At 39.9% G+C, this 24,416-nt stretch overlaps 16 non-coding genes across 16 annotated transcripts; all 16 read right to left on the reverse strand.

The window, feature by feature from the left end:
• Nucleotides 1–771: 771 nt before the first annotated feature.
• Nucleotides 772–963, reverse strand: LOC149802377 (U2 spliceosomal RNA). The gene has a single exon (XR_016420377.1). It is a non-coding gene; the product is annotated as a U2 spliceosomal RNA (small nuclear RNA).
• Nucleotides 964–2,282: 1,319 nt separating this feature from the next.
• LOC149802378 (U2 spliceosomal RNA) lies at nt 2,283–2,475 on the reverse strand. Its single transcript, XR_016420355.1, has one exon. It is a non-coding gene; the product is annotated as a U2 spliceosomal RNA (small nuclear RNA).
• Nucleotides 2,476–3,790: 1,315 nt separating this feature from the next.
• On the reverse strand, nt 3,791–3,983 carry LOC149802379 (U2 spliceosomal RNA). The gene has a single exon (XR_016420365.1). It is a non-coding gene; the product is annotated as a U2 spliceosomal RNA (small nuclear RNA).
• A 1,320-nt stretch (nt 3,984–5,303) lies between these two features.
• On the reverse strand, nt 5,304–5,496 carry LOC149802380 (U2 spliceosomal RNA). Its single transcript, XR_016420366.1, has one exon. It is a non-coding gene; the product is annotated as a U2 spliceosomal RNA (small nuclear RNA).
• Nucleotides 5,497–6,814: 1,318 nt separating this feature from the next.
• On the reverse strand, nt 6,815–7,007 carry LOC149802381 (U2 spliceosomal RNA). Its single transcript, XR_016420367.1, has one exon. It is a non-coding gene; the product is annotated as a U2 spliceosomal RNA (small nuclear RNA).
• Nucleotides 7,008–8,325: 1,318 nt separating this feature from the next.
• Nucleotides 8,326–8,518, reverse strand: LOC149802382 (U2 spliceosomal RNA). Its single transcript, XR_016420368.1, has one exon. It is a non-coding gene; the product is annotated as a U2 spliceosomal RNA (small nuclear RNA).
• A 1,319-nt stretch (nt 8,519–9,837) lies between these two features.
• LOC149802383 (U2 spliceosomal RNA) lies at nt 9,838–10,030 on the reverse strand. The gene has a single exon (XR_016420369.1). It is a non-coding gene; the product is annotated as a U2 spliceosomal RNA (small nuclear RNA).
• Nucleotides 10,031–11,348: 1,318 nt separating this feature from the next.
• LOC149802384 (U2 spliceosomal RNA) lies at nt 11,349–11,541 on the reverse strand. The gene has a single exon (XR_016420370.1). It is a non-coding gene; the product is annotated as a U2 spliceosomal RNA (small nuclear RNA).
• Nucleotides 11,542–12,859: 1,318 nt separating this feature from the next.
• On the reverse strand, nt 12,860–13,052 carry LOC149802385 (U2 spliceosomal RNA). The gene has a single exon (XR_016420371.1). It is a non-coding gene; the product is annotated as a U2 spliceosomal RNA (small nuclear RNA).
• Nucleotides 13,053–14,373: 1,321 nt separating this feature from the next.
• LOC149802386 (U2 spliceosomal RNA) lies at nt 14,374–14,566 on the reverse strand. The gene has a single exon (XR_016420372.1). It is a non-coding gene; the product is annotated as a U2 spliceosomal RNA (small nuclear RNA).
• Nucleotides 14,567–15,884: 1,318 nt separating this feature from the next.
• LOC149802387 (U2 spliceosomal RNA) lies at nt 15,885–16,077 on the reverse strand. The gene has a single exon (XR_016420373.1). It is a non-coding gene; the product is annotated as a U2 spliceosomal RNA (small nuclear RNA).
• Nucleotides 16,078–17,395: 1,318 nt separating this feature from the next.
• Nucleotides 17,396–17,588, reverse strand: LOC149802388 (U2 spliceosomal RNA). Its single transcript, XR_016420374.1, has one exon. It is a non-coding gene; the product is annotated as a U2 spliceosomal RNA (small nuclear RNA).
• A 1,318-nt stretch (nt 17,589–18,906) lies between these two features.
• On the reverse strand, nt 18,907–19,097 carry LOC149802389 (U2 spliceosomal RNA). Its single transcript, XR_016420379.1, has one exon. It is a non-coding gene; the product is annotated as a U2 spliceosomal RNA (small nuclear RNA).
• A 1,308-nt stretch (nt 19,098–20,405) lies between these two features.
• LOC149802390 (U2 spliceosomal RNA) lies at nt 20,406–20,597 on the reverse strand. Its single transcript, XR_016420378.1, has one exon. It is a non-coding gene; the product is annotated as a U2 spliceosomal RNA (small nuclear RNA).
• Nucleotides 20,598–21,919: 1,322 nt separating this feature from the next.
• LOC149802391 (U2 spliceosomal RNA) lies at nt 21,920–22,112 on the reverse strand. The gene has a single exon (XR_016420375.1). It is a non-coding gene; the product is annotated as a U2 spliceosomal RNA (small nuclear RNA).
• Nucleotides 22,113–23,432: 1,320 nt separating this feature from the next.
• Nucleotides 23,433–23,625, reverse strand: LOC149802392 (U2 spliceosomal RNA). The gene has a single exon (XR_016420376.1). It is a non-coding gene; the product is annotated as a U2 spliceosomal RNA (small nuclear RNA).
• Between the last annotated feature and the right edge of the window lie 791 nt (nt 23,626–24,416).

Here is a 24,416-nt window from a genome sequence, read left to right on the forward strand (position 1 = left end):
TTGTTGTTGTATAGCAGACCTCACCTAACTTGACCAACGACTGATTAACTAATGCCCTCAAACATTTAAATCCAATGGCCAAAAAAAAAAAAAAAAAAAAAAAAAAAAAAACAAGTCCAATTTTCACCCATCTGCTCATGCGCGGGCCATGGTAGCCAGTCGTAAGCATCCTCTCTGACTCCTATCAAGGCCACTGTCGATGAAAAATCCACCTGAATCAAAGCGCTTGTATTCCATTGGAAATGACATGAAAACATCGCCCCTTTTAAGTGAATATTGCAAGGAACACAGCTGAATGAGCTAGCTAGCGATGCATTGGAAGAAATTGCCGGAGTTAGGAAGGGACAGTGTCGTCCGTGTACTTACGGTGTTCATTTGTTGAACTAGAAATCGTCGAGTGTAGCATAGTCACAAGTGAATTGTCAGTCCTCCGTTCTAAATTAGTGGCATCTGAAATGGAGAAAGATCAGACCATGAGAAATTGGCCTCCACATACGAGTTTAGGTTACAAGACATTAAGATATCATCTAGCCTTCAGCTGGTGTCAATTGGTCCTGAGTCCCTTCACAATAATAATAATAATAATGATAATAATAATAATAATAATAATAATATTATTATTATTATTGTTATTATTAAAATTACGATTAATAATGATAATAATAAACCCCTACAAATTACAAAAAGTAAATGCCTGAAAGTTTGGAATCTTAAATAGCAACTTAGGTGTAGATGGATTTATTATTGTTAGTTGTTTTCATTACTCCCCATGGGGAGTGGGCCAATCCGGAGGTACTGCAATACCGGGCCAACCCGTGGCGAGAGCGGAGCAAGCCCCTGACATCTCACCCAGTTCCAAAAATCAGTTTAATATCGAAGTCCCCCAATGGGGGACGTATCAGATATTAAGCTGATAAGAACAGATACTACACTTTGATCTTAGCCAAAAGGCCGAGAAGCGATAAAGTATCGATCATTTTCAAAGTTTTATATATAACATTTTTTGAACAAGTCCTAAATTATCTTCTGATCATCCAACCGATATAATTATTTAGGCCCACCAGTTCCTATCGTCCTGGCCATATTCTCAACAATGACACTGCTATCATCGTTCCAATAGTGCTCCCCTCATCATGGTATGGTACTCCTACGGAGGATGTCATTTCTAGGACATTTTGATGTTACTCTAACGTAAAACGTGAGTACTGTAGTGCAACGTCGGCTTCGGAAATTGGCCCTCTTCCAACTGTTCAGCTTAATCATTGAGACGTAGTTTAGCGTCATGACGTCATCACAGTTCACGATCGATGGACCCAAGCGGGTGTTGTTAGAGAGAAGAAGAAAGACGTAACTTGACAGTGCTATCAAGTAAGGTAGACCTTCTACGCACATTAGAAAATACATCAGAGAAAGGCCGCAATACAAGGCAATTGGGAGTCCCGATTTTCCTTACTCAACAAATCGGCGTTTGCAGGTTCGCACATTTTGTCCGGATTAAACACGACCTGATTGTTGTTGTATAGCAGACCTCACCTAACTTGACCAACGACTGATTAACTAATGCCCTCAAACATTTAAATCCAATGGCCAAAAAAAAAAAAAAAAAAAAAAAAACAAAAAAACAAGTCCAATTTTCACCCCTCTGCTCATGCGCGGGCCATGGTAGCCAGTCGTAAGCATCCTCTCTGACTCCTATCAAGGCCACTGTCGATGAAAAATCCACCTGAATCAAAGCGCTTGTATTCCATTGGAAATGACATGAAAACATCGCCCCTTTTAAGTGAATATTGCAAGGAACACAGCTGAATGAGCTAGCTAGCGATGCATTGGAAGAAATTGCCGGAGTTAGGAAGGGACAGTGTCGTCCGTGTACTTACGGTGTTCATTTGTTGAACTAGAAATCGTCGAGTGTAGCATAGTCACAAGTGAATTGTCAGTCCTCCGTTCTAAATTAGTGGCATCTGAAATGGAGAAAGATCAGACCATGAGAAATTGGCCTCCACATACGAGTTTAGGTTACAAGACATTAAGATATCATCTAGCCTTCAGCTGGTGTCAATTGGTCCTGAGTCCCTTCACAATAATAATAATAATAATGATAATAATAATAATAATAATAATAATATTATTATTGTTATTGTTATTATTAAAATTACGATTAATAATGATAATAATAAACCCCTACAAATTACAAAAAGTAAATGCCTGAAAGTTTGGAATCTTAAATAGCAACTTAGGTGTAGATGGATTTATTATTGTTAGTTGTTTTCATTACTCCCCATGGGGAGTGGGCCAATCCCGGAGGTACTGCAATACCGGGCCAACCCGTGGCGAGAGCGGAGCAAGCCCCTGACATCTCACCCAGTTCCAAAAATCAGTTTAATATCGAAGTCCCCCAATGGGGGACGTATCAGATATTAAGCTGATAAGAACAGATACTACACTTTGATCTTAGCCAAAAGGCCGAGAAGCGATAAAGTATCGATCATTTTCAAAGTTTTATATATAACATTTTTTGAACAAGTCCTAAATTATCTTCTGATCATCCAACCGATATAATTATTTAGGCCCACCAGTTCCTATCGTCCTGGCCATATTCTCAACAATGACACTGCTATCATCGTTCCAATAGTGCTCCCTCATCATGGTATGGTACTCCTACGGAGGATGTCATTTCTAGGACATTTTGATGTTACTCTAACGTAAAACGTGAGTACTGTAGTGCAACGTCGGCTTCGGAAATTGGCCCTCTTCCAACTGTTCAGCTTAATCATTGAGACGTAGTTTAGCGTCATGACGTCATCACAGTTCACGATCGATGGACCCAAGCGGGTGTTGTTAGAGAGAAGAAGAAAGACGTAACTTGACAGTGCTATCAAGTAAGGTAGACCTTCTACGCACATTAGAAAATACATCAGAGAAAGGCCGCAATACAAGGCAATTGGGAGTCCCGATTTTCCTTACTCAACAAATCGGCGTTTGCAGGTTCGCACATTTTGTCGGATTAAACACGACCTGATTGTTGTTGTATAGCAGACCTCACCTAACTTGACCAACGACTGATTAACTAATGCCCTCAAACATTTAAATCCAATGGCCAAAAAAAAAAAAAAAAAAAAAAACAAAAAAACAAGTCCAATTTTCACCCCTCTGCTCATGCGCGGGCCATGGTAGCCAGTCGTAAGCATCCTCTCTGACTCCTATCAAGGCCACTGTCGATGAAAAATCCACCTGAATCAAAGCGCTTGTATTCCATTGGAAATGACATGAAAACATCGCCCCTTTTAAGTGAATATTGCAAGGAACACAGCTGAATGAGCTAGCTAGCGATGCATTGGAAGAAATTGCCGGAGTTAGGAAGGGACAGTGTCGTCCGTGTACTTACGGTGTTCATTTGTTGAACTAGAAATCGTCGAGTGTAGCATAGTCACAAGTGAATTGTCAGTCCTCCGTTCTAAATTAGTGGCATCTGAAATGGAGAAAGATCAGACCATGAGAAATTGGCCTCCACATACGAGTTTAGGTTACAAGACATTAAGATATCATCTAGCCTTCAGCTGGTGTCAATTGGTCCTGAGTCCCTTCACAATAATAATAATAATAATGATAATAATAATAATAATAATAATAATATTATTATTGTTATTGTTATTATTAAAATTACGATTAATAATGATAATAATAAACCCCTACAAATTACAAAAAGTAAATGCCTGAAAGTTTGGAATCTTAAATAGCAACTTAGGTGTAGATGGATTTATTATTGTTAGTTGTTTTCATTACTCCCCATGGGGAGTGGGCCAATCCCGGAGGTACTGCAATACCGGGCCAACCCGTGGCGAGAGCGGAGCAAGCCCCTGACATCTCACCCAGTTCCAAAAATCAGTTTAATATCGAAGTCCCCCAATGGGGGACGTATCAGATATTAAGCTGATAAGAACAGATACTACACTTTGATCTTAGCCAAAAGGCCGAGAAGCGATAAAGTATCGATCATTTTCAAAGTTTTATATATAACATTTTTTGAACAAGTCCTAAATTATCTTCTGATCATCCAACCGATATAATTATTTAGGCCCACCAGTTCCTATCGTCCTGGCCATATTCTCAACAATGACACTGCTATCATCGTTCCAATAGTGCTCCCCTCATCATGGTATGGTACTCCTACGGAGGATGTCATTTCTAGGACATTTTGATGTTACTCTAATGTAAAACGTGAGTACTGTAGTGCAACGTCGGCTTCGGAAATTGGCCCTCTTCCAACTGTTCAGCTTAATCATTGAGACGTAGTTTAGCGTCATGACGTCATCACAGTTCACGATCGATGGACCCAAGCGGGTGTTGTTAGAGAGAAGAAGAAAGACGTAACTTGACAGTGCTATCAAGTAAGGTAGACCTTCTACGCACATTAGAAAATACATCAGAGAAAGGCCGCAATACAAGGCAATTGGGAGTCCCGATTTTCCTTACTCAACAAATCGGCGTTTGCAGGTTCGCACATTTTGTCCGGATTAAACACGACCTGATTGTTGTTGTATAGCAGACCTCACCTAACTTGACCAACGACTGATTAACTAATGCCCTCAAACATTTAAATCCAATGGCCAAAAAAAAAAAAAAAAAAAAAAAAAAAAAAAAACAAGTCCAATTTTCACCCCTCTGCTCATGCGCGGGCCATGGTAGCCAGTCGTAAGCATCCTCTCTGACTCCTATCAAGGCCACTGTCGATGAAAAATCCACCTGAATCAAAGCGCTTGTATTCCATTGGAAATGACATGAAAACATCGCCCCTTTTAAGTGAATATTGCAAGGAACACAGCTGAATGAGCTAGCTAGCGATGCATTGGAAGAAATTGCCGGAGTTAGGAAGGGACAGTGTCGTCCGTGTACTTACGGTGTTCATTTGTTGAACTAGAAATCGTCGAGTGTAGCATAGTCACAAGTGAATTGTCAGTCCTCCGTTCTAAATTAGTGGCATCTGAAATGGAGAAAGATCAGACCATGAGAAATTGGCCTCCACATACGAGTTTAGGTTACAAGACATTAAGATATCATCTAGCCTTCAGCTGGTGTCAATTGGTCCTGAGTCCCTTCACAATAATAATAATAATAATGATAATAATAATAATAATAATAATAATATTATTATTATTATTGTTATTATTAAAATTACGATTAATAATGATAATAATAAACCCCTACAAAATTACAAAAAGTAAATGCCTGAAAGTTTGGAATCTTAAATAGCAACTTAGGTGTAGATGGATTTATTATTGTTAGTTGTTTTCATTACTCCCCATGGGGAGTGGGCCAATCCCGGAGGTACTGCAATACCGGGCCAACCCGTGGCGAGAGCGGAGCAAGCCCCTGACATCTCACCCAGTTCCAAAAATCAGTTTAATATCGAAGTCCCCCAATGGGGGACGTATCAGATATTAAGCTGATAAGAACAGATACTACACTTTGATCTTAGCCAAAAGGCCGAGAAGCGATAAAGTATCGATCATTTTCAAAGTTTTATATATAACATTTTTTGAACAAGTCCTAAATTATCTTCTGATCATCCAACCGATATAATTATTTAGGCCCACCAGTTCCTATCGTCCTGGCCATATTCTCAACAATGACACTGCTATCATCGTTCCAATAGTGCTCCCCTCATCATGGTATGGTACTCCTACGGAGGATGTCATTTCTAGGACATTTTGATGTTACTCTAACGTAAAACGTGAGTACTGTAGTGCAACGTCGGCTTCGGAAATTGGCCCTCTTCCAACTGTTCAGCTTAATCATTGAGACGTAGTTTAGCGTCATGACGTCATCACAGTTCACGATCGATGGACCCAAGCGGGTGTTGTTAGAGAGAAGAAGAAAGACGTAACTTGACAGTGCTATCAAGTAAGGTAGACCTTCTACGCACATTAGAAAATACATCAGAGAAAGGCCGCAATACAAGGCAATTGGGAGTCCCGATTTTCCTTACTCAACAAATCGGCGTTTGCAGGTTCGCACATTTTGTCCGGATTAAACACGACCTGATTGTTGTTGTATAGCAGACCTCACCTAACTTGACCAACGACTGATTAACTAATGCCCTCAAACATTTAAATCCAATGGCCAAAAAAAAAAAAAAAAAAAAAAAACAAAAAAACAAGTCCAATTTTCACCCCTCTGCTCATGCGCGGGCCATGGTAGCCAGTCGTAAGCATCCTCTCTGACTCCTATCAAGGCCACTGTCGATGAAAAATCCACCTGAATCAAAGCGCTTGTATTCCATTGGAAATGACATGAAAACATCGCCCCTTTTAAGTGAATATTGCAAGGAACACAGCTGAATGAGCTAGCTAGCGATGCATTGGAAGAAATTGCCGGAGTTAGGAAGGGACAGTGTCGTCCGTGTACTTACGGTGTTCATTTGTTGAACTAGAAATCGTCGAGTGTAGCATAGTCACAAGTGAATTGTCAGTCCTCCGTTCTAAATTAGTGGCATCTGAAATGGAGAAAGATCAGACCATGAGAAATTGGCCTCCACATACGAGTTTAGGTTACAAGACATTAAGATATCATCTAGCCTTCAGCTGGTGTCAATTGGTCCTGAGTCCCTTCACAATAATAATAATAATAATGATAATAATAATAATAATAATAATAATATTATTATTGTTATTGTTATTATTAAAATTACGATTAATAATGATAATAATAAACCCCTACAAATTACAAAAAGTAAATGCCTGAAAGTTTGGAATCTTAAATAGCAACTTAGGTGTAGATGGATTTATTATTGTTAGTTGTTTTCATTACTCCCCATGGGGAGTGGGCCAATCCCGGAGGTACTGCAATACCGGGCCAACCCGTGGCGAGAGCGGAGCAAGCCCCTGACATCTCACCCAGTTCCAAAAATCAGTTTAATATCGAAGTCCCCCAATGGGGGACGTATCAGATATTAAGCTGATAAGAACAGATACTACACTTTGATCTTAGCCAAAAGGCCGAGAAGCGATAAAGTATCGATCATTTTCAAAGTTTTATATATAACATTTTTTGAACAAGTCCTAAATTATCTTCTGATCATCCAACCGATATAATTATTTAGGCCCACCAGTTCCTATCGTCCTGGCCATATTCTCAACAATGACACTGCTATCATCGTTCCAATAGTGCTCCCCTCATCATGGTATGGTACTCCTACGGAGGATGTCATTTCTAGGACATTTTGATGTTACTCTAATGTAAAACGTGAGTACTGTAGTGCAACGTCGGCTTCGGAAATTGGCCCTCTTCCAACTGTTCAGCTTAATCATTGAGACGTAGTTTAGCGTCATGACGTCATCACAGTTCACGATCGATGGACCCAAGCGGGTGTTGTTAGAGAGAAGAAGAAAGACGTAACTTGACAGTGCTATCAAGTAAGGTAGACCTTCTACGCACATTAGAAAATACATCAGAGAAAGGCCGCAATACAAGGCAATTGGGAGTCCCGATTTTCCTTACTCAACAAATCGGCGTTTGCAGGTTCGCACATTTTGTCCGGATTAAACACGACCTGATTGTTGTTGTATAGCAGACCTCACCTAACTTGACCAACGACTGATTAACTAATGCCCTCAAACATTTAAATCCAATGGCCAAAAAAAAAAAAAAAAAAAAAAAAAAAAAAAACAAGTCCAATTTTCACCCCTCTGCTCATGCGCGGGCCATGGTAGCCAGTCGTAAGCATCCTCTCTGACTCCTATCAAGGCCACTGTCGATGAAAAATCCACCTGAATCAAAGCGCTTGTATTCCATTGGAAATGACATGAAAACATCGCCCCTTTTAAGTGAATATTGCAAGGAACACAGCTGAATGAGCTAGCTAGCGATGCATTGGAAGAAATTGCCGGAGTTAGGAAGGGACAGTGTCGTCCGTGTACTTACGGTGTTCATTTGTTGAACTAGAAATCGTCGAGTGTAGCATAGTCACAAGTGAATTGTCAGTCCTCCGTTCTAAATTAGTGGCATCTGAAATGGAGAAAGATCAGACCATGAGAAATTGGCCTCCACATACGAGTTTAGGTTACAAGACATTAAGATATCATCTAGCCTTCAGCTGGTGTCAATTGGTCCTGAGTCCCTTCACAATAATAATAATAATAATGATAATAATAATAATAATAATAATAATATTATTATTATTATTGTTATTATTAAAATTACGATTAATAATGATAATAATAAACCCCTACAAATTACAAAAAGTAAATGCCTGAAAGTTTGGAATCTTAAATAGCAACTTAGGTGTAGATGGATTTATTATTGTTAGTTGTTTTCATTACTCCCCATGGGGAGTGGGCCAATCCCGGAGGTACTGCAATACCGGGCCAACCCGTGGCGAGAGCGGAGCAAGCCCCTGACATCTCACCCAGTTCCAAAAATCAGTTTAATATCGAAGTCCCCCAATGGGGGACGTATCAGATATTAAGCTGATAAGAACAGATACTACACTTTGATCTTAGCCAAAAGGCCGAGAAGCGATAAAGTATCGATCATTTTCAAAGTTTTATATATAACATTTTTTGAACAAGTCCTAAATTATCTTCTGATCATCCAACCGATATAATTATTTAGGCCCACCAGTTCCTATCGTCCTGGCCATATTCTCAACAATGACACTGCTATCATCGTTCCAATAGTGCTCCCCTCATCATGGTATGGTACTCCTACGGAGGATGTCATTTCTAGGACATTTTGATGTTACTCTAACGTAAAACGTGAGTACTGTAGTGCAACGTCGGCTTCGGAAATTGGCCCTCTTCCAACTGTTCAGCTTAATCATTGAGACGTAGTTTAGCGTCATGACGTCATCACAGTTCACGATCGATGGACCCAAGCGGGTGTTGTTAGAGAGAAGAAGAAAGACGTAACTTGACAGTGCTATCAAGTAAGGTAGACCTTCTACGCACATTAGAAAATACATCAGAGAAAGGCCGCAATACAAGGCAATTGGGAGTCCCGATTTTCCTTACTCAACAAATCGGCGTTTGCAGGTTCGCACATTTTGTCCGGATTAAACACGACCTGATTGTTGTTGTATAGCAGACCTCACCTAACTTGACCAACGACTGATTAACTAATGCCCTCAAACATTTAAATCCAATGGCCAAAAAAAAAAAAAAAAAAAAAAAAAAAAAAAAACAAGTCCAATTTTCACCCCTCTGCTCATGCGCGGGCCATGGTAGCCAGTCGTAAGCATCCTCTCTGACTCCTATCAAGGCCACTGTCGATGAAAAATCCACCTGAATCAAAGCGCTTGTATTCCATTGGAAATGACATGAAAACATCGCCCCTTTTAAGTGAATATTGCAAGGAACACAGCTGAATGAGCTAGCTAGCGATGCATTGGAAGAAATTGCCGGAGTTAGGAAGGGACAGTGTCGTCCGTGTACTTACGGTGTTCATTTGTTGAACTAGAAATCGTCGAGTGTAGCATAGTCACAAGTGAATTGTCAGTCCTCCGTTCTAAATTAGTGGCATCTGAAATGGAGAAAGATCAGACCATGAGAAATTGGCCTCCACATACGAGTTTAGGTTACAAGACATTAAGATATCATCTAGCCTTCAGCTGGTGTCAATTGGTCCTGAGTCCCTTCACAATAATAATAATAATAATGATAATAATAATAATAATAATAATAATATTATTATTGTTATTGTTATTATTAAAATTACGATTAATAATGATAATAATAAACCCCTACAAATTACAAAAAGTAAATGCCTGAAAGTTTGGAATCTTAAATAGCAACTTAGGTGTAGATGGATTTATTATTGTTAGTTGTTTTCATTACTCCCCATGGGGAGTGGGCCAATCCCGGAGGTACTGCAATACCGGGCCAACCCGTGGCGAGAGCGGAGCAAGCCCCTGACATCTCACCCAGTTCCAAAAATCAGTTTAATATCGAAGTCCCCCAATGGGGGACGTATCAGATATTAAGCTGATAAGAACAGATACTACACTTTGATCTTAGCCAAAAGGCCGAGAAGCGATAAAGTATCGATCATTTTCAAAGTTTTATATATAACATTTTTTGAACAAGTCCTAAATTATCTTCTGATCATCCAACCGATATAATTATTTAGGCCCACCAGTTCCTATCGTCCTGGCCATATTCTCAACAATGACACTGCTATCATCGTTCCAATAGTGCTCCCCTCATCATGGTATGGTACTCCTACGGAGGATGTCATTTCTAGGACATTTTGATGTTACTCTAATGTAAAACGTGAGTACTGTAGTGCAACGTCGGCTTCGGAAATTGGCCCTCTTCCAACTGTTCAGCTTAATCATTGAGACGTAGTTTAGCGTCATGACGTCATCACAGTTCACGATCGATGGACCCAAGCGGGTGTTGTTAGAGAGAAGAAGAAAGACGTAACTTGACAGTGCTATCAAGTAAGGTAGACCTTCTACGCACATTAGAAAATACATCAGAGAAAGGCCGCAATACAAGGCAATTGGGAGTCCCGATTTTCCTTACTCAACAAATCGGCGTTTGCAGGTTCGCACATTTTGTCCGGATTAAACACGACCTGATTGTTGTTGTATAGCAGACCTCACCTAACTTGACCAACGACTGATTAACTAATGCCCTCAAACATTTAAATCCAATGGCCAAAAAAAAAAAAAAAAAAAAAAAAAAAAAAAACAAGTCCAATTTTCACCCCTCTGCTCATGCGCGGGCCATGGTAGCCAGTCGTAAGCATCCTCTCTGACTCCTATCAAGGCCACTGTCGATGAAAAATCCACCTGAATCAAAGCGCTTGTATTCCATTGGAAATGACATGAAAACATCGCCCCTTTTAAGTGAATATTGCAAGGAACACAGCTGAATGAGCTAGCTAGCGATGCATTGGAAGAAATTGCCGGAGTTAGGAAGGGACAGTGTCGTCCGTGTACTTACGGTGTTCATTTGTTGAACTAGAAATCGTCGAGTGTAGCATAGTCACAAGTGAATTGTCAGTCCTCCGTTCTAAATTAGTGGCATCTGAAATGGAGAAAGATCAGACCATGAGAAATTGGCCTCCACATACGAGTTTAGGTTACAAGACATTAAGATATCATCTAGCCTTCAGCTGGTGTCAATTGGTCCTGAGTCCCTTCACAATAATAATAATAATAATGATAATAATAATAATAATAATAATAATATTATTATTATTATTGTTATTATTAAAATTACGATTAATAATGATAATAATAAACCCCTACAAATTACAAAAAGTAAATGCCTGAAAGTTTGGAATCTTAAATAGCAACTTAGGTGTAGATGGATTTATTATTGTTAGTTGTTTTCATTACTCCCCATGGGGAGTGGGCCAATCCCGGAGGTACTGCAATACCGGGCCAACCCGTGGCGAGAGCGGAGCAAGCCCCTGACATCTCACCCAGTTCCAAAAATCAGTTTAATATCGAAGTCCCCCAATGGGGGACGTATCAGATATTAAGCTGATAAGAACAGATACTACACTTTGATCTTAGCCAAAAGGCCGAGAAGCGATAAAGTATCGATCATTTTCAAAGTTTTATATATAACATTTTTTGAACAAGTCCTAAATTATCTTCTGATCATCCAACCGATATAATTATTTAGGCCCACCAGTTCCTATCGTCCTGGCCATATTCTCAACAATGACACTGCTATCATCGTTCCAATAGTGCTCCCCTCATCATGGTATGGTACTCCTACGGAGGATGTCATTTCTAGGACATTTTGATGTTACTCTAACGTAAAACGTGAGTACTGTAGTGCAACGTCGGCTTCGGAAATTGGCCCTCTTCCAACTGTTCAGCTTAATCATTGAGACGTAGTTTAGCGTCATGACGTCATCACAGTTCACGATCGATGGACCCAAGCGGGTGTTGTTAGAGAGAAGAAGAAAGACGTAACTTGACAGTGCTATCAAGTAAGGTAGACCTTCTACGCACATTAGAAAATACATCAGAGAAAGGCCGCAATACAAGGCAATTGGGAGTCCCGATTTTCCTTACTCAACAAATCGGCGTTTGCAGGTTCGCACATTTTGTCCGGATTAAACACGACCTGATTGTTGTTGTATAGCAGACCTCACCTAACTTGACCAACGACTGATTAACTAATGCCCTCAAACATTTAAATCCAATGGCCAAAAAAAAAAAAAAAAAAAAAAAAAAAAAAAACAAGTCCAATTTTCACCCCTCTGCTCATGCGCGGGCCATGGTAGCCAGTCGTAAGCATCCTCTCTGACTCCTATCAAGGCCACTGTCGATGAAAAATCCACCTGAATCAAAGCGCTTGTATTCCATTGGAAATGACATGAAAACATCGCCCCTTTTAAGTGAATATTGCAAGGAACACAGCTGAATGAGCTAGCTAGCGATGCATTGGAAGAAATTGCCGGAGTTAGGAAGGGACAGTGTCGTCCGTGTACTTACGGTGTTCATTTGTTGAACTAGAAATCGTCGAGTGTAGCATAGTCACAAGTGAATTGTCAGTCCTCCGTTCTAAATTAGTGGCATCTGAAATGGAGAAAGATCAGACCATGAGAAATTGGCCTCCACATACGAGTTTAGGTTACAAGACATTAAGATATCATCTAGCCTTCAGCTGGTGTCAATTGGTCCTGAGTCCCTTCACAATAATAATAATAATAATGATAATAATAATAATAATAATAATAATATTATTATTGTTATTGTTATTATTAAAATTACGATTAATAATGATAATAATAAACCCCTACAAATTACAAAAAGTAAATGCCTGAAAGTTTGGAATCTTAAATAGCAACTTAGGTGTAGATGGATTTATTATTGTTAGTTGTTTTCATTACTCCCCATGGGGAGTGGGCCAATCCCGGAGGTACTGCAATACCGGGCCAACCCGTGGCGAGAGCGGAGCAAGCCCCTGACATCTCACCCAGTTCCAAAAATCAGTTTAATATCGAAGTCCCCCAATGGGGGACGTATCAGATATTAAGCTGATAAGAACAGATACTACACTTTGATCTTAGCCAAAAGGCCGAGAAGCGATAAAGTATCGATCATTTTCAAAGTTTTATATATAACATTTTTTGAACAAGTCCTAAATTATCTTCTGATCATCCAACCGATATAATTATTTAGGCCCACCAGTTCCTATCGTCCTGGCCATATTCTCAACAATGACACTGCTATCATCGTTCCAATAGTGCTCCCCTCATCATGGTATGGTACTCCTACGGAGGATGTCATTTCTAGGACATTTTGATGTTACTCTAACGTAAAACGTGAGTACTGTAGTGCAACGTCGGCTTCGGAAATTGGCCCTCTTCCAACTGTTCAGCTTAATCATTGAGACGTAGTTTAGCGTCATGACGTCATCACAGTTCACGATCGATGGACCCAAGCGGGTGTTGTTAGAGAGAAGAAGAAAGACGTAACTTGACAGTGCTATCAAGTAAGGTAGACCTTCTACGCACATTAGAAAATACATCAGAGAAAGGCCGCAATACAAGGCAATTGGGAGTCCCGATTTTCCTTACTCAACAAATCGGCGTTTGCAGGTTCGCACATTTTGTCCGGATTAAACACGACCTGATTGTTGTTGTATAGCAGACCTCACCTAACTTGACCAACGACTGATTAACTAATGCCCTCAAACATTTAAATCCAATGGCCAAAAAAAAAAAAAAAAAAAAAAAACAAAAAAACAAGTCCAATTTTCACCCCTCTGCTCATGCGCGGGCCATGGTAGCCAGTCGTAAGCATCCTCTCTGACTCCTATCAAGGCCACTGTCGATGAAAAATCCACCTGAATCAAAGCGCTTGTATTCCATTGGAAATGACATGAAAACATCGCCCCTTTTAAGTGAATATTGCAAGGAACACAGCTGAATGAGCTAGCTAGCGATGCATTGGAAGAAATTGCCGGAGTTAGGAAGGGACAGTGTCGTCCGTGTACTTACGGTGTTCATTTGTTGAACTAGAAATCGTCGAGTGTAGCATAGTCACAAGTGAATTGTCAGTCCTCCGTTCTAAATTAGTGGCATCTGAAATGGAGAAAGATCAGACCATGAGAAATTGGCCTCCACATACGAGTTTAGGTTACAAGACATTAAGATATCATCTAGCCTTCAGCTGGTGTCAATTGGTCCTGAGTCCCTTCACAATAATAATAATAATAATGATAATAATAATAATAATAATAATAATAATATTATTATTATTATTGTTATTATTAAAATTACGATTAATAATGATAATAATAAACCCCTACAAATTACAAAAAGTAAATGCCTGAAAGTTTGGAATCTTAAATAGCAACTTAGGTGTAGATGGATTTATTATTGTTAGTTGTTTTCATTACTCCCCATGGGGAGTGGGCCAATCCCGGAGGTACTGCAATACCGGGCCAACCCGTGGCGAGAGCGGAGCAAGCCCCTGACATCTCACCCAGTTCCAAAAATCAGTTTAATATCGAAGTCCCCCAATGGGGGACGTATCAGATATTAAGCTGATAAGAACAGATACTACACTTTGATCTTAGCCAAAAGGCCGAGAAGCGATAAAGTATCGATCATTTTCAAAGTTTTATATATAACATTTTTTGAACAAGTCCTAAATTATCTTCTGATCATCCAACCGATATAATTATTTAGGCCCACCAGTTCCTATCGTCCTGGCCATATTCTCAACAATGACACTGCTATCATCGTTCCAATAGTGCTCCCCTCATCATGGTATGGTACTCCTACGGAGGATGTCATTTCTAGGACATTTTGATGTTACTCTAACGTAAAACGTGAGTACTGTAGTGCAACGTCGGCTTCGGAAATTGGCCCTCTTCCAACTGTTCAGCTTAATCATTGAGACGTAGTTTAGCGTCATGACGTCATCACAGTTCACGATCGATGGACCCAAGCGGGTGTTGTTAGAGAGAAGAAGAAAGACGTAACTTGACAGTGCTATCAAGTAAGGTAGACCTTCTACGCACATTAGAAAATACATCAGAGAAAGGCCGCAATACAAGGCAATTGGGAGTCCCGATTTTCCTTACTCAACAAATCGGCGTTTGCAGGTTCGCACATTTTGTCCGGATTAAACACGACCTGATTGTTGTTGTATAGCAGACCTCACCTAACTTGACCAACGACTGATTAACTAATGCCCTCAAACATTTAAATCCAATGGCCAAAAAAAAAAAAAAAAAAAAAAAAAAAAAAAACAAGTCCAATTTTCACCCCTCTGCTCATGCGCGGGCCATGGTAGCCAGTCGTAAGCATCCTCTCTGACTCCTATCAAGGCCACTGTCGATGAAAAATCCACCTGAATCAAAGCGCTTGTATTCCATTGGAAATGACATGAAAACATCGCCCCTTTTAAGTGAATATTGCAAGGAACACAGCTGAATGAGCTAGCTAGCGATGCATTGGAAGAAATTGCCGGAGTTAGGAAGGGACAGTGTCGTCCGTGTACTTACGGTGTTCATTTGTTGAACTAGAAATCGTCGAGTGTAGCATAGTCACAAGTGAATTGTCAGTCCTCCGTTCTAAATTAGTGGCATCTGAAATGGAGAAAGATCAGACCATGAGAAATTGGCCTCCACATACGAGTTTAGGTTACAAGACATTAAGATATCATCTAGCCTTCAGCTGGTGTCAATTGGTCCTGAGTCCCTTCACAATAATAATAATAATAATGATAATAATAATAATAATAATAATAATATTATTATTGTTATTGTTATTATTAAAATTACGATTAATAATGATAATAATAAACCCCTACAAATTACAAAAAGTAAATGCCTGAAAGTTTGGAATCTTAAATAGCAACTTAGGTGTAGATGGATTTATTATTGTTAGTTGTTTTCATTACTCCCCATGGGGAGTGGGCCAATCCCGGAGGTACTGCAATACCGGGCCAACCCGTGGCGAGAGCGGAGCAAGCCCCTGACATCTCACCCAGTTCCAAAAATCAGTTTAATATCGAAGTCCCCCAATGGGGGACGTATCAGATATTAAGCTGATAAGAACAGATACTACACTTTGATCTTAGCCAAAAGGCCGAGAAGCGATAAAGTATCGATCATTTTCAAAGTTTTATATATAACATTTTTTGAACAAGTCCTAAATTATCTTCTGATCATCCAACCGATATAATTATTTAGGCCCACCAGTTCCTATCGTCCTGGCCATATTCTCAACAATGACACTGCTATCATCGTTCCAATAGTGCTCCCCTCATCATGGTATGGTACTCCTACGGAGGATGTCATTTCTAGGACATTTTGATGTTACTCTAACGTAAAACGTGAGTACTGTAGTGCAACGTCGGCTTCGGAAATTGGCCCTCTTCCAACTGTTCAGCTTAATCATTGAGACGTAGTTTAGCGTCATGACGTCATCACAGTTCACGATCGATGGACCCAAGCGGGTGTTGTTAGAGAGAAGAAGAAAGACGTAACTTGACAGTGCTATCAAGTAAGGTAGACCTTCTACGCACATTAGAAAATACATCAGAGAAAGGCCGCAATACAAGGCAATTGGGAGTCCCGATTTTCCTTACTCAACAAATCGGCGTTTGCAGGTTCGCACATTTTGTCCGGATTAAACACGACCTGATTGTTGTTGTATAGCAGACCTCACCTAACTTGACCAACGACTGATTAACTAATGCCCTCAAACATTTAAATCCAATGGCCAAAAAAAAAAAAAAAAAAAAAAAACAAAAAAACAAGTCCAATTTTCACCCCTCTGCTCATGCGCGGGCCATGGTAGCCAGTCGTAAGCATCCTCTCTGACTCCTATCAAGGCCACTGTCGATGAAAAATCCACCTGAATCAAAGCGCTTGTATTCCATTGGAAATGACATGAAAACATCGCCCCTTTTAAGTGAATATTGCAAGGAACACAGCTGAATGAGCTAGCTAGCGATGCATTGGAAGAAATTGCCGGAGTTAGGAAGGGACAGTGTCGTCCGTGTACTTACGGTGTTCATTTGTTGAACTAGAAATCGTCGAGTGTAGCATAGTCACAAGTGAATTGTCAGTCCTCCGTTCTAAATTAGTGGCATCTGAAATGGAGAAAGATCAGACCATGAGAAATTGGCCTCCACATACGAGTTTAGGTTACAAGACATTAAGATATCATCTAGCCTTCAGCTGGTGTCAATTGGTCCTGAGTCCCTTCACAATAATAATAATAATAATGATAATAATAATAATAATAATAATAATATTATTATTATTATTGTTATTATTAAAATTACGATTAATAATGATAATAATAAACCCCTACAAATTACAAAAAGTAAATGCCTGAAAGTTTGGAATCTTAAATAGCAACTTAGGTGTAGATGGATTTATTATTGTTAGTTGTTTTCATTACTCCCCATGGGGAGTGGGCCAATCCCGGAGGTACTGCAATACCGGGCCAACCCGTGGCGAGAGCGGAGCAAGCCCCTGACATCTCACCCAGTTCCAAAAATCAGTTTAATATCGAAGTCCCCCAATGGGGGACGTATCAGATATTAAGCTGATAAGAACAGATACTACACTTTGATCTTAGCCAAAAGGCCGAGAAGCGATAAAGTATCGATCATTTTCAAAGTTTTATATATAACATTTTTTGAACAAGTCCTAAATTATCTTCTGATCATCCAACCGATATAATTATTTAGGCCCACCAGTTCCTATCGTCCTGGCCATATTCTCAACAATGACACTGCTATCATCGTTCCAATAGTGCTCCCCTCATCATGGTATGGTACTCCTACGGAGGATGTCATTTCTAGGACATTTTGATGTTACTCTAACGTAAAACGTGAGTACTGTAGTGCAACGTCGGCTTCGGAAATTGGCCCTCTTCCAACTGTTCAGCTTAATCATTGAGACGTAGTTTAGCGTCATGACGTCATCACAGTTCACGATCGATGGACCCAAGCGGGTGTTGTTAGAGAGAAGAAGAAAGACGTAACTTGACAGTGCTATCAAGTAAGGTAGACCTTCTACGCACATTAGAAAATACATCAGAGAAAGGCCGCAATACAAGGCAATTGGGAGTCCCGATTTTCCTTACTCAACAAATCGGCGTTTGCAGGTTCGCACATTTTGTCCGGATTAAACACGACCTGATTGTTGTTGTATAGCAGACCTCACCTAACTTGACCAACGACTGATTAACTAATGCCCTCAAACATTTAAATCCAATGGCCAAAAAAAAAAAAAAAAAAAAAAAAAAAAAAAACAAGTCTAATTTTCACCCCTCTGCTCATGCGCGGGCCATGGTAGCCAGTCGTAAGCATCCTCTCTGACTCCTATCAAGGCCACTGTCGATGAAAAATCCACCTGAATCAAAGCGCTTGTATTCCATTGGAAATGACATGAAAACATCGCCCCTTTTAAGTGAATATTGCAAGGAACACAGCTGAATGAGCTAGCTAGCGATGCATTGGAAGAAATTGCCGGAGTTAGGAAGGGACAGTGTCGTCCGTGTACTTACGGTGTTCATTTGTTGAACTAGAAATCGTCGAGTGTAGCATAGTCACAAGTGAATTGTCAGTCCTCCGTTCTAAATTAGTGGCATCTGAAATGGAGAAAGATCAGACCATGAGAAATTGGCCTCCACATACGAGTTTAGGTTACAAGACATTAAGATATCATCTAGCCTTCAGCTGGTGTCAATTGGTCCTGAGTCCCTTCACAATAATAATAATAATAATGATAATAATAATAATAATAATAATAATATTATTATTATTATTGTTATTATTAAAATTACGATTAATAATGATAATAATAAACCCCTACAAATTACAAAAAGTAAATGCCTGAAAGTTTGGAATCTTAAATAGCAACTTAGGTGTAGATGGATTTATTATTGTTAGTTGTTTTCATTACTCCCCATGGGGAGTGGGCCAATCCCGGAGGTACTGCAAATACGGGCCAACCCGTGGCGAGAGCGGAGCAAGCCCCTGACATCTCACCCAGTTCCAAAAATCAGTTTAATATCGAAGTCCCCCAATGGGGACGTATCAGATATTAAGCTGATAAGAACAGATACTACACTTTGATCTTAGCCAAAGGCCGAGAAGCGATAAAGTATCGATCATTTTCAAAGTTTTATATATAACATTTTTTGAACAAGTCTAAATTATCTTCTGATCATCCAACCGATATAATTATTTAGGCCCACCAGTTCCTATCGTCCTGGCCATATTCTCAACAATGACACTGCTATCATCGTTCCAATAGTGCTCCCCTCATCATGGTATGGTACTCCTACGGAGGATGTCATTTCTAGGACATTTTGATGTTACTCTAACGTAAAACGTGAGTACTGTAGTGCAACGTCGGCTTCGGAAATTGGCCCTCTTCCAACTGTTCAGCTAATCATTGAGACGTAGTTTAGCGTCATGACGTCATCACAGTTCACGATCGATGGACCCAAGCGGGTGTTGTTAGAGAGAAGAAGAAAGACGTAACTTGACAGTGCTATCAAGTAAGGTAGACCTTCTACGCACATTAGAAAATACATCAGAGAAAGGCCGCAATACAAGGCAATTGGGAGTCCCGATTTTCCTTACTCAACAAATCGGCGTTTGCAGGTTCGCACATTTTGTCCGGATTAAACACGACCTGATTGTTGTTGTATAGCAGACCTCACTAACTGACCAACGACTGATTAACTAATGCCCTCAAACATTTAAATCCAATGGCCAAAAAAAAAAAAAAAAAAAAAAAAACAAGTCCAATTTTCACCCCTCTGCTCATGCGCGGCCATGGTAGCCAGTCGTAAGCATCCTCTCTGACTCCTATCAAGGCCACTGTCGATGAAAAATCCACCTGAATCAAAGCGCTTGTATTCCATTGGAAATGACATGAAAACATCGCCCCTTTAAGTGAATATTGCAAGGAACACAGCTGATGAGGCTAGCTAGCGATGCATTGGAAGAAATTGCCGGAGTTAGGAAGGGACAGTGTCGTCCGTGTACTTACGGTGTTCATTTGTTGAACTAGAAATCGTCGAGTGTAGCATAGTCACAAGTGAATTGTCAGTCCTCCGTTCCTAAATTAGTGGCATCTGAAATGGAGAAAGATCAGACCATGAGAAATTGGCCTCCACATACGAGTTTAGGTTACAAGACATTAAGATATCTCTAGCCTTCAGCTGGTGTCAATTGGTCTGAGTCCCTTCACAATAATAATAATAATAATGATAATAATAATAATAATAATAATTAATAATATTATTATTATTATTGTTATTATTAAAATTACGATTAATAATGATAATAATAAACCCCTACAAATTACAAAAAGTAAATGCCTGAAAGTTTGGAATCTTAAATAGCAACTTAGGTGTAGATGGATTTATTATTGTTAGTTGTTTTCATTACTCCCCATGGGGAGTGGGCCAATCCCGGAGGTACTGCAATACCGGGCCAACCCGTGGCGAGAGCGGAGCAAGCCCCTGACATCTCACCCAGTTCCAAAATCAGTTTAATATCGAAGTCCCCCAATGGGGGACGTATCAGATATTAAGCTGATAAGAACAGATACTACACTTTGATCTTAGCCAAAAGGCCGAGAAGCGATAAAGTATCGATCATTTTCAAAGTTTTATATATAACATTTTTTGAACAAGTCCTAAATTATCTTCTGATCATCCAACCGATATAATTATTTAGGCCCACCAGTTCCTATCGTCCTGGCCATATTCTCAACAATGACACTGCTATCATCGTTCCAATAGTGCTCCCCTCATCATGGTATGGTACTCCCTACGGAGGATGTCATTTCTAGGACATTTTGATGTTACTCTAACGTAAAACGTGAGTACTGTAGTGCAACGTCGGCTTCGGAAATTGGCCCTCTTCCAACTGTTCAGCTTAATCATTGAGACGTAGTTTAGCGTCATGACGTCATCACAGTTCACGATCGATGGACCCAAGCGGGTGTTGTTAGAGAGAAGAAGAAAGACGTAACTTGACAGTGCTATCAAGTAAGGTAGACCTTCTACGCACATTAGAAAATACATCAGAGAAAGGCCGCAATACAAGGCAATTGGGAGTCCCGATTTTCCTTACTCAACAAATCGGCGTTTGCAGGTTCGCACATTTTGTCCGGATTAAACACGACCTGATTGTTGTTGTATAGCAGACCTCACCTAACTTGACCAACGACTGATTAACTAATGCCCTCAAACATTTAAATCCAATGGCCAAAAAAAAAAAAAAAAAAAAAAAAAAAAAAAACAAGTCCAATTTTCACCCCTCTGCTCATGCGCGGGCCATGGTAGCCAGTCGTAAGCATCCTCTCTGACTCCTATCAAGGCCACTGTCGATGAAAAATCCACCTGAATCAAAGCGCTTGTATTCCATTGGAAATGACATGAAAACATCGCCCCTTTTAAGTGAATATTGCAAGGAACACAGCTGAATGAGCTAGCTAGCGATGCATTGGAAGAAATTGCCGGAGTTAGGAAGGGACAGTGTCGTCCGTGTACTTACGGTGTTCATTTGTTGAACTAGAAATCGTCGAGTGTAGCATAGTCACAAGTGAATTGTCAGTCCTCCGTTCTAAATTAGTGGCATCTGAAATGGAGAAAGATCAGACCATGAGAAATTGGCCTCCACATACGAGTTTAGGTTACAAGACATTAAGATATCATCTAGCCTTCAGCTGGTGTCAATTGGTCCTGAGTCCCTTCACAATAATAATAATAATAATGATAATAATAATAATAATAATAATAATAATATTATTATTATTATTGTTATTATTAAAATTACGATTAATAATGATAATAATAAACCCCTACAAATTACAAAAAGTAAATGCCTGAAAGTTTGGAATCTTAAATAGCAACTTAGGTGTAGATGGATTTATTATTGTTAGTTGTTTTCATTACTCCCCATGGGGAGTGGGCCAATCCCGGAGGTACTGCAATACCGGGCCAACCCGTGGCGAGAGCGGAGCAAGCCCCTGACATCTCACCCAGTTCCAAAAATCAGTTTAATATCGAAGTCCCCCAATGGGGGACGTATCAGATATTAAGCTGATAAGAACAGATACTACACTTTGATCTTAGCCAAAAGGCCGAGAAGCGATAAAGTATCGATCATTTTCAAAGTTTTATATATAACATTTTTTGAACAAGTCCTAAATTATCTTCTGATCATCCAACCGATATAATTATTTAGGCCCACCAGTTCCTATCGTCCTGGCCATATTCTCAACAATGACACTGCTATCATCGTTCCAATAGTGCTCCCCTCATCATGGTATGGTACTCCTACGGAGGATGTCATTTCTAGGACATTTTGATGTTACTCTAACGTAAAACGTGAGTACTGTAGTGCAACGTCGGCTTCGGAAATTGGCCCTCTTCCAACTGTTCAGCTTAATCATTGAGACGTAGTTTAGCGTCATGACGTCATCACAGTTCACGATCGATGGACCCAAGCGGGTGTTGTTAGAGAGAAGAAGAAAGACGTAACTTGACAGTGCTATCAAGTAAGGTAGACCTTCTACGCACATTAGAAAATACATCAGAGAAAGGCCGCAATACAAGGCAATTGGGAGTCCCGATTTTCCTTACTCAACAAATCGGCGTTTGCAGGTTCGCACATTTTGTCCGGATTAAACACGACCTGATTGTTGTTGTATAGCAGACCTCACCTAACTTGACCAACGACTGATTAACTAATGCCCTCAAACATTTAAATCCAATGGCCAAAAAAAAAAAAAAAAAAAAAAAAAAAAAAACAAGTCCAATTTTCACCCCTCTGCTCATGCGCGGGCCATGGTAGCCAGTCGTAAGCATCCTCTCTGACTCCTATCAAGGCCACTGTCGATGAAAAATCCACCTGAATCAAAGCGCTTGTATTCCATTGGAAATGACATGAAAACATCGCCCCTTTTAAGTGAATATTGCAAGGAACACAGCTGAATGAGCTAGCTAGCGATGCATTGGAAGAAATTGCCGGAGTTAGGAAGGGACAGTGTCGTCCGTGTACTTACGGTGTTCATTTGTTGAACTAGAAATCGTCGAGTGTAGCATAGTCACAAGTGAATTGTCAGTCCTCCGTTCTAAATTAGTGGCATCTGAAATGGAGAAAGATCAGACCATGAGAAATTGGCCTCCACATACGAGTTTAGGTTACAAGACATTAAGATATCATCTAGCCTTCAGCTGGTGTCAATTGGTCCTGAGTCCCTTCACAATAATAATAATAATAATGATAATAATAATAATAATAATAATAATAATATTATTATTATTATTGTTATTATTAAAATTACGATTAATAATGATAATAATAAACCCCTACAAATTACAAAAAGTAAATGCCTGAAAGTTTGGAATCTTAAATAGCAACTTAGGTGTAGATGGATTTATTATTGTTAGTTGTTTTCATTACTCCCCATGGGGAGTGGGCCAATCCCGGAGGTACTGCAATACCGGGCCAACCCGTGGCGAGAGCGGAGCAAGCCCCTGACATCTCACCCAGTTCCAAAAATCAGTTTAATATCGAAGTCCCCCAATGGGGGACGTATCAGATATTAAGCTGATAAGAACAGATACTACACTTTGATCTTAGCCAAAAGGCCGAGAAGCGATAAAGTATCGATCATTTTCAAAGTTTTATATATAACATTTTTTGAACAAGTCCTAAATTATCTTCTGATCATCCAACCGATATAATTATTTAGGCCCACCAGTTCCTATCGTCCTGGCCATATTCTCAACAATGACACTGCTATCATCGTTCCAATAGTGCTCCCCTCATCATGGTATGGTACTCCTACGGAGGATGTCATTTCTAGGACATTTTGATGTTACTCTAACGTAAAACGTGAGTACTGTAGTGCAACGTCGGCTTCGGAAATTGGCCCTCTTCCAACTGTTCAGCTTAATCATTGAGACGTAGTTTAGCGTCATGACGTCATCACAGTTCACGATCGATGGACCCAAGCGGGTGTTGTTAGAGAGAAGAAGAAAGACGTAACTTGACAGTGCTATCAAGTAAGGTAGACCTTCTACGCACATTAGAAAATACATCAGAGAAAGGCCGCAATACAAGGCAATTGGGAGTCCCGATTTTCCTTACTCAACAAATCGGCGTTTGCAGGTTCGCACATTTTGTCCGGATTAAACACGACCTGATTGTTGTTGTATAGCAGACCTCACCTAACTTGACCAACGACTGATTAACTAATGCCCTCAAACATTTAAATCCAATGGCCAAAAAAAAAAAAAAAAAAAAAAAAAAAAAAAAACAAGTCCAATTTTCACCCCTCTGCTCATGCGCGGGCCATGGTAGCCAGTCGTAAGCATCCTCTCTGACTCCTATCAAGGCCACTGTCGATGAAAAATCCACCTGAATCAAAGCGCTTGTATTCCATTGGAAA

The sequence above is a fragment of the Sinohyriopsis cumingii genome, chromosome 3 (assembly GCF_028554795.1).
Source record: "Sinohyriopsis cumingii isolate HCF-2022 chromosome 3, ASM2855479v2, whole genome shotgun sequence".
NCBI lineage: Eukaryota > Metazoa > Mollusca > Bivalvia > Unionida > Unionidae > Sinohyriopsis > Sinohyriopsis cumingii.